We start from the raw sequence: 10,041 nt of genomic DNA, 5'->3' as shown, positions 1-10,041 counted from the left end.
TCCTGGATTATAGAGAACATATTTCTCAGCAACTTTCTCCTGGTCACTGCTCAAAATAAGTGTGGCATAGCTGTGCCTAGGACCTAGGGCTGTGAATGTGGAGACAGTCATGGTTAGAGCCAACACTGACAATTTTTTCCCCTAAGCCAAGCTATAAAGGGAAGTAAGGCCCCTGGATTGTGTGTGTGTTTGGGGGAAGTACTGGAATATTTCTATACTGTTTTAGGGAAGGGAAGGGAACCCTGAAATGAGGCTCCAACCACCCTGGGCAAGGCAAGGGGGAAGCTAAACTTGAGTAATGGTGTTAATACCCTTGAAATTTTCTGCCTTGGTGTAAAGTTCTGATGGCCCCACCTTAGGTAAGGCCTCTATTATAGTCATTTAATTCTCTCATGACCTGTGTGACTTAAGGCAAGTCACTTAAACTCTTTTTTTCTCAACTTCTTCATCTGCCCAATTGTCATAGGATTATAGGTTTAGCCTCCATCCCTTCACCTACATTTTATAGATGAGGAATCTGAGGCCCAGGGTGTCCAAGAAACTTTCCCAAGGTCACACAGGTAGTGAGAAGCAGAGCCAGGAACTGAACCTGGGTCTTCTGACTTCAAATGTGTCTCTTCCCATTGTACCAGAATGCATCCCAGGTGATAATAATAATCTTCCAAGACTGCTAGGTATCCATGATGATCAAATGATGTCATAAATGTGAAAAAGATTGGAAACTTTAAAAGTGTCCTAGAAAACTCCTACCAATGGTAGGAGTTATGATGGTAATTAAAATGGTGCTTCAAAAAAAAATTCTCAAATCCTCTCATGTGAAGACTTCCTGAAATTCAGTGAAGCAGGTCACAACTAAGTTGAAGGTTTTCATGAGTCTCTGTGACTGACTCCAGTAGGGACCCCGAGCTGGGCTAGTTCTTGGACAAAGTTTGGGGTTTGGCCTAGGTTTGAAGGCTTCCTACTTTTGTGGGACCTGCCATGCATGCTGCTCTGATGTCATAGTCTTGGAAACCCAGGGTCACCTCTGAGTCAGAGGAAGACTTCAATGGAGGGTGATGACAATAATAATAATAATAATAATAATGATAACAATGATCGATCATGATAAGATTTCTGTAAGCTATAGTCCCGCACTGAAGATCCCATTCTGTAAAAATCCTCCTAAGCTTTGCTTACCGAGCATCAAAGGGGCATTTTCTTAAAGGAACTCCCTTTCTCTCCTCTCCCCCCTCAACTCCTTGTAATCTTAGGGAGAAAAGTCCCTGCTTCTCATTAATTTACATACCCAAATCATCTAGGGAGACAGGCTTGCCTTAGGCTCGTTTTAAAGACAGTGCTGAACATAAGGTATTAAAGAGACATAAGGTATTGAACCCAAGGGGAGGGATTAGATTAGACAACCATCTGTCTTGGGTGATGTAGGTCTTGATCAGCCTGGAGGCAGGTGGGGCTAGAGCAGGTGACCACTTTCATGCCCCTTCTGATCCATGGCATTAATTGGGAATGAGGTGATCGAAATTCTATTTACCATTCTACCCCTTGAAAATGCAGAGGATACGGGACAAGGAAATTCATCTTCCTGTGCCTCATTTTGCCTTTCTGTAAAGCAGGAGTAATAATAATAGGTGACACTTACAGAGGTATCCTGGAGCCAGTTTGCTTGTATAGGCTAGGGAGAGTTGATTGTTAAATTTTCAGTGTGAGCATTTACACCTCGGGAAATTAGCAGAAGCTACAAATAAGTACTGGCTATGTTGTTTTGTTGATTGCCTAGAATTAAGGAAGAATGGAGAAAAATCTTATAAAAACAGGTTAAATTTAAAAGTGTGTTATGGGTACATTTCCCCTAGAGATCCTGTTGTTAAACATTTACTAAAATATCCTCTCATTTAATGCTCACAATCCTTTTGGCTTCCTTCAAGTCTCAGTTAAATTCTCACCTTCTGCAGAAGCCTTTCCCAGTCCTCCTTAATCTTAGAGCTTTTCTCTGAAATTATCCTCAATTTGTCCTGTCTCTATCTTGTTTATACATAGTAGTTTGCAGTTTGTCTACTTTATTACACAGCAGTGCCTTGAGAGCAGAGCCTATCTTTTTTTTTTAAACTTTTTTTGTATCCCCAGCATTTGGCATGGTGCCCGGCACATATTAGGTACTTAATAAATACCTGTTGACTGGAATAACCCTGCAAGGCAGGAAGTTAGAATATGCCTATGTTATAGATGAGAAAATTAAAAAAAAAAAGATTAAGTGATTTGAGACTATAGGATCATAGATATCAAACTGGAAGGAACTTGAGAAGCATCTAATTCAACACTCTCATTTCATAGATTAGGAGACTGAAGGCCAAAGAGAAAAAGTGGTGGATCTGGGATTTGAACTCATGTCTTCTGACTCTAGCTCCAGCCCTCTTTCCCATGCCTCATGTTAACCAAAGTCACATAGTTTAAAAAATGGTGGGTCAGGATTTGAACTAGGTTTTCTGATTTCAAATCCAATATTCATTCATTCCACTAACTCTTTCCACTGCCCATTTTGTACTTTTTATTCCTCACCCTTTCCCTCATGTCTCCTGTCTCTTCTTCTGTTTTGGGATGGTGAAGAACATGTTTAGTCTAGAGAAGGGAAGACTGGGAAGGACATAAACGCCCTTCTTCAAATACTTGAAAGAGGAGGACCACTCTGCTAGTCAAAGAATGAGAATAAACTTCTCAAAAGAACTGCAATTTATTATCAACGCTATGAAAGGTTGCTCCAAATCACTAACAATAAAAGAAACGCAAATCAAAACAACATGGAAATTTCATGTCACGCCCAGCAAAGATGCCAAAAGATTGGAACAGTACATATTGGAAGGGATTGTGGAAAGACAGGCACACGAATGCATTGTTGGTGGAGCTATGAATTCATTCAACCGTTCTGGGAAACAATAGGAAATTATGCTAAGAAAGTGACTAAAATGTCCATACCCTTTGACTCAGAGATCCAAACTAGGCAACTATCCCAAGGAAAAAACAGAAAGGTCCCATGAACAACAAACTATCCAGAGCAGCATCTTGTGTAGCGCCAAAAACTTGGAAACAAAGTCAACGATGATTGATTAAGGAGTGGTTAAACAAGTTGTGGTATATAAATATGAGGGGATATAGCTATGCTGGAAGAAATGATGAATCTGATGAATTGCATGGGAAGGTTTGTCTGAACATGAAGTAGAACCAAAAATGAAGTAGAACCAGGAAAACAACACACGGAATGACCGTAACAAATGTAAACAGAAAAAGCAACAACAATTGAAACAGTGCTGTGTCATTTTAGTGGCTAAGCGTGACCTTGAAGAAGTTACAAAAATACAGCTCTTTTCCTTCTTTACCAGGTGGAGATGGAGGGGAGAGAGTCTAGATGTGAACCACTGAATACAATGTGCAACTTGATTGACGAATTGATGAGTGTTGCTGAGAGCCTTTTTTTCCTCCTCTTTCTTTATTCTTTGTAAAAAGGGATGAATCTTGGTGGGGGAGAGAGAGAGGCATATATTGGGGGAAATGAAGGTGGTATAAGAACAAAAGTTATCTATAAAATTAGTTAAGATATTAGAAAGGGTTGTTATATAGTCTTTGGAGAGCTCAGACTTGTCCTGATTGGCCCTAGAATTAGGAGCAATGTGTAGAAGTTTGGGGAAATAGATTTTTTTCTTAATACAAGGAATAATTTCCTAATAATTAGAGCCATCCAAAAGTGGAATGGGCCATCTCAGGAACTATTGAGCTCTCCACCATCAGAGGCAGACTTAGAGCTGGAAGACCATTTGCTGAGACTGTTAAAGAGTAGATTCGTGATTTGGTTGGGAGTTGGACTAGATGAACTAGATGACCTCTGAGATCCTGTCCAACTCTGATGTTTTATGATTTTTGTGAAATGTCTTCTAGGTTTCCCTTTCAGAGAATTTTTTCCCTCAAGCTTGTCCAGGTATTGGATATGCTTCACTTGCTGCTGAGATGTTCATTTTGGAGCAGTGTAGAGGACCCATTCTGTGGTCCCAGATGTCTCCAGAAATCTTTCTTCTAGGCCGGCCTCCAGCCTCCAGCTTAATGGGAAGAGCTCTCTTAGGCCATCTGCTTTGGCAGGGTGTGGGTGCAGTAATGGTGGGGGGTGATGGATGCCAAATGGCTTCACAGTGTTTTTCCTAGAAAAGTCATCATCACCAATGACAGGCACTCAGATTGCCTGGGGGCCTGAGACTTCCTGCTTCATGAGGCCCCCCAGCTGTAGCTTTCTGAATAGCTTACATAGAGCTAAATCAAACCATCCCACCACCTCGCTGCCTCACTGTGTGGACTCACAGATGCTGGACTGTGGTTATCTTACCCTGCTCAGTCTCCTGGGGAGTGAGATCTGTGCCCTCAGCAGTCCTAATTCCTCATCTAGGGTCACCTTCAACTTCAATAAACAACTATTTGATTTCTGGAAATGCTATGTCAATGCCCCATCAATCCTTTATTAAGCATCGTTGGGACCTATTGCTGAGACCAGAGGGGCTTCAAAGAAGAGTTAGACTGGCTTGTTAAATGCTGAAAGCACTAAGACCTTTGATTAGGTACATTTAAGGGAAAAACCACATAGTTTAATTGAAGATATCCAAAGGGCCACTGAAGGGGAAGTAGGGATAAAACAGCAAGCATATAAGACTATCATCCACTCTCCACAGTGGAGCCAGGATTGACAGCTGCAAAATGGAGAGGGGAAGGACAAAGAAGAGATACTGAACATTGCTTCTGCTAGTGCCTTCCACCAAAATCATCTTGTATATGTGATTTTAAACTAATTTGTATGGATAACATGCTGCCTTGGACACTTCCTAGTTGTGTGCAAGTCACTTAACCTTTGTTTGCCTCAGTTTCCTCATTTGTAAAATGGGGATAATAGTACCTACCCCATAGGGTTGTTGTGGGAATGAGATAATGATAGTCAAGCACTTAGCACAGTACCTATATAAATATAAATAAATAGCACTTACCTATATAAATATTAGTTGTTGTTATCATTATTTTATGTTGCCATCCTGTGTGCTATGCTATCAGCCCCGTGGTTAAGGCAACATTTCCCTTTTATACATTGGAGTGGTAGAGTGTTCCAATGTGATTTCAGGGCTATTTTTGGAAGAAGATGGCATCCGTATCTATACTGCTGTCAGAGCCTCTTTTCTTTTTTGCCCTTATCTTAAAGGAATAGAACGGTAGAAAGATTGGATCCCTTCCTTTCTTTTTACATGGCTAACCCTGATCACTGAATATAATTAGCAGGGCACCTAAGAAGGTTTTCTTTGAGACTGTGGGGAGGGGCAGCCAGGTGGCTCAGTGGATAGAACACTGGCCCTGAAGTCAGGAGGACCTGAGTTCAAATCCAGCCTCAGACTAAACACTTGACACTTACTAGCTGTGTGACCCTGGGCAAGTCACTTAACCCCAATTGCCTAAAAAAAAAATTGTGGGGAATTGGATTTCCTGCCAGACGTGAGACAATTATTAAGTACCTACCCTGTGCCAGGTACAGTGCTAAGTGCTGGCAATACAAATACAAGTAGAAAGAAAGACAATCCCTGCCCTTGGGGAGCTTACATTTTACTGGGGGAAGGCAAGGCATAACTGGGGATGATGGAGGGGACCCAAGTACCTGGTGCTGGGGCATAGTAGAGAGAGACCAGAGTGCAGCACAGAGAGGAATGAGAGGCGGCAGGCCTGGCTGCTCTCCTTAAATTGAAGTTCTGGAAGGAGCCATCCAATCAGAGACAGGCCTCAAGGGGGGAACGATCTTCTAATGCATGAATTCTAGGACTGGAATGAGGCAAGATGAAGAGCCAGGGCTGGAGTGTAGCCTGAAGATGAAGGAGCAAGTGTTAGGTCAAGGTGAGGAGTGTTTGCTGAGCTGTCACAGGCACATACAGCGAAAAGAAATGCTAAGGTTTCATGAAAAAAATCAGACGTGGTTCCAGGATTTCATCTATGTAGGGGCAGCTAGGTGGAGCAGTGGATGGAGCGCTGGGTCTGGAGTCAGAAAGACTCCTCTTCCTGAGTTCAAATCTGGCCTCAGACACTTACTAGCTGTTTGACCCCAGGTAAGTCACTTAACCCGGTTTCCTCAGTTTCCTCATCTTTAAAAGGAAATGGCAAACCACTCCAGTATCTTTGGCAAGAAAACCCCAAATGGGGTCACAAAGAGGAGGACAAGACTGAAATGACTGAATAACAACAAACAAGAAACAACAATGGAACTCCTGATATGAGCACTCCCTCCATCAACGATTAAAACCCACCTGTGACTTAGTGGATAAAACCTAGGGACCTGCTTGAAGCCCATAATGAGGATCACACAGCTGGTAAAAGTCAGAGGAGAGATTTGAACTCAGGTCTTCCTGGGACCAAGACCAGAACTCTATTCCTTACACATTCCCCCTATTCCTTAGGTCAGCTAGGTAGCATTGTGGGTAGAGCACTGTGCCTGGAGCCAGAAAAATCCGAGTTCAAATTTGGCCTCATACAGTTACTAGCTGTTTGACCCTGAGCAAGTCACTTTGCCTCAGTTTCCTCACCTGTAAAATGGGGATAATAATAGCTCCTGCCTCCCAGGGTCGTCATGCAGATGAAATTGTAAAGCACTTAGCACAATGCCTGGCACATAGTAAGCACTGCATAAACATTAGCTATTATTGCTATTATAGCACACTACCTCTACACAGTGATTTTTACCATCAATCTAATACATGGCAATACTCTAATGGACCTGTGACCTCATAGATGTGGATACTGTCCTCCACCCATGCAGATCACAGCCCTCCACGACTCCTCTTCCTGTGTGTTTTTATCTGTATTTTTCTACAAATCCTCCTCAGGAGGTCTGGGGTAGGTAGGTGGGCCTTATTCCAGCTCTCTCATCATGTGGAGGCTGATGATGCATACTGGCTGCCCTTCAGTTGTCTGTCACTCTCAGTATGTGACTAGTCTGTTATTTATTTATTTTTTTCCTCTAGCCATCCATCCCTCTAGTGACATATTTTAGTTCTCCTTCACAATTCTTCCCTGCTAATATGTTACAGCTTACTCACACCCATCTCTTAACTGATCTTTGGCTGACCCACAACTTTAATTCTTCAGAAATTGTGTTATTCTATGACTCAAAGGCTTATAGCATTACTGGAAGAATTTTTTTTTTGGTCTGTTCCTGTGATTTTGTTGTTCAGTTGTTTCAGTCCTGTCCAACTCTTTGTGGCCCCATTTCAGTTTTTCTTGGCAGAGATACTGGAGTGGTTTGCCATTTCCTTTCTCCAGCTCATTTTACACATGAGGAAACTGAGGCAAACAAGGTTAAGTGACTTGCTCAGGGTCACACAGCCAGGAAGTGTCTGAGGCCAGATTTGAACTCAGGAAGATAAGTCTTCCTGACTTCAGGCCTGGCACTCTATCTACTGCACCACTTAGCTGCCTACTTCATTGACATATGGAACGCTGAGTAAGGAAACTCTGTCAATGCATATCAATACCCACTCTGCAGTTTGTAGTCTATGAGATAAACCTGGGACACCAAGAGGTTAAGTGATTTACTTAGGGTCACAAAGCTAGTATATGTCAGAGGCAAGACTAGAACCTCAATTTTCCTGACTCAAGCCAACTGAGTAGCCACAGAGGCCTTGTGGCCTCTGAGTAATACCTAGGCTTGATATTAATAGTCAGTGGATAATGAAACAAAATTATCTGTATTACCACTTAATATATGTAACCTAATTAGGCCTTCCCCGGCATGAATAATGGAGAAGCATAAAGCACATGCTTTCTCCTCCATAATCAGTTTGCTCTTCCACTCTCCATAGCTGCTGTTCCAAACATTCTTATCTTCCCTGAAGTTTCCCTCTTCTCCTACTCTCTGTTCTATCTTGTCTCATATTTTAACAAAACTTGACATTTACCCAGAGTTTCCTCTTCTCACTTCTTTCAGACATCTTCCCCACTATCTCTTTCATACAGATTTTGGAGGAAGAAGCGGTCCTTCTCCTTTCCTAAGCCAACGTCTCTACATGCACCCTTTATCTCATCCTCTCTCATCTTCCTGTAGCAGATTGCTCTATCGTCCTTACTCTTTTTTTCTTATCCCCAATGTCTAACTATCTATTGGCTCTTTCTCTGCTATCTACAAACACATCCATGGTTTCCCCATCCTTAAAAAAGCCCTCTGTTGATCCTACCATTTCTGCTTGGTATTGTCCAATGTTTCTCCTCTACTTCTTGGCTAAACTCTTTGAGAAGGCTGTCTACATTAGGTCTTTCTATTTCTTCTCCCCTTACTCTCTTCTAAACTCTCTGCAATCCAGCCTCATCTCAACTGAAACTCTTCTCTCCAAAGTCACCAATGATCTCTTAATCGCTAAATCTAAAGACCTTTTCTCTAATCACAACCTTCTTGATCTCTCTGCAACATCTGATGCTGTTGATAACCCTCCCTAATATATTCTCTTTTCTCTAGTTTTACATGATACTGTTCTATCCTGGTTCTTCTCCTACCTGTGTGACCCTCCCTCTATCCTTTTTGCTAGTTCTTCATTCAGGTTATGCCTGAATGTACGTACGTACATTTACATATGTATGTACTTAATAAATTATCTATCCATCGATCTATTTATCTATCTGTCTGTCTGTCTTTGTCATGCTGTGCCTCTTACTGGACATATGACTTGGGGCGAGTTCCATACTCTCTCTTGGATTAGGTTCCTTATCTGTATGATGAAGGGGTCAGACTGGTTCCTTCCAGCTCTGTATCTATGATCCCTTCTGAACTCAGTCTATAAAATGAAGATAAAGGAAGCCAAGGATGCCAGAAGGCAGAAATGATGAGGGGAGAACATTCTAGGCCAGTGGGAAGGAACAGAATTAAGAGATGGAGTGTTGCATGTGAGAAACAGAAAGAAGGCCAGTGTTGCTGCATTGTAGAGTATATGGAAGGGAGGAAGGTGTAAGAAGACTAGAAAGTTAGAAAGAGGATGGGATGTGAAGGTCTTTAAAAGCCAAGCAGAGAATTTTCTTTTTCATCCTAGAAGTAGTAAGGAGCTATGGAGTTTATTGTGTGGGGGAGTGACTGGGTCAAACCTGTGCTTTAGGAAAAGCTTTTTGGCAGATGAGTGAAGGATGGATTGGAGTGGGGGCAGACTTGAGGCAGGCAGACCAACCAGAAAACTATTGCAACAGTCTAGGCCTGAGGTGATGAGAGTCTGCACCAAGGTAGCAGCAGCATGAGAGGAGAGAGGGGAGTGTATATGAGAGGTTTTACAAAAGTAGAAATCAAAGGATTTGGCAACAGATTGGATAAGTGAGGTGAGTGGCATTGAGGAGTTTGATACGTCAGTTGTGAGGGATTGTGATGCTTCTGCAGTCATAGAGAAGTTCGATAAAGTCAAGGGCTTTGCTGGGGAAAGGTAATGAGTTGTGTTTTGGATATGTTGAGTTTAAGATGTCTATGGGACATCCAGTTTGGGATATCTAATAGGCAGTTGAGGTCAGGAGAGAGGTTAGGAATGGATAAATAGATCAGAGAATCCTCTCTCTGATGAAGACCAAGTTCTCATGGTTGTCAATAGAAAGAGAAGATCGAATCAGACCAGAGGAAATGGGAGAGGATGAGATCAAAGGCTCACGTGAAAGGATTGGTTTTGGAATAAAGGTTTATCTCTTCCTCTTAGACTAGAAGGGAAAGGAGGGTAAGGACATGGGGGAGAGTTGAGTTCACACTGCATATTCTCCATCTTAAAACGGAAGAGGAGGCTAAGACATCTGCTAAGAATTGAGAAAGAGAGAAGAGAAAGCATGGAAAGATCACTGTGGGGAATGTGATAAAGTCTGTCCCCCCCCTTTCTTTTGGTTGGACCTAAACTCCCCACCCTTAACTACCCCAGAGGTCTTGTCTCTTTTGGTCCTCAACTTACATCCCCTGTTCAGGTTGATCTTTAACAGTTTGACTGAGGAAACACCCATTCGGAGATCAAAAAGCTTGAGGAAACTAGA

The sequence above is a fragment of the Vombatus ursinus genome, unplaced genomic scaffold, assembly GCF_900497805.2.
Source record: "Vombatus ursinus unplaced genomic scaffold, bare-nosed wombat genome assembly UNPS02014778.1, whole genome shotgun sequence".
Lineage (NCBI taxonomy): Eukaryota > Metazoa > Chordata > Mammalia > Diprotodontia > Vombatidae > Vombatus > Vombatus ursinus.
This window is presented reverse-complemented; position numbering follows the sequence as displayed.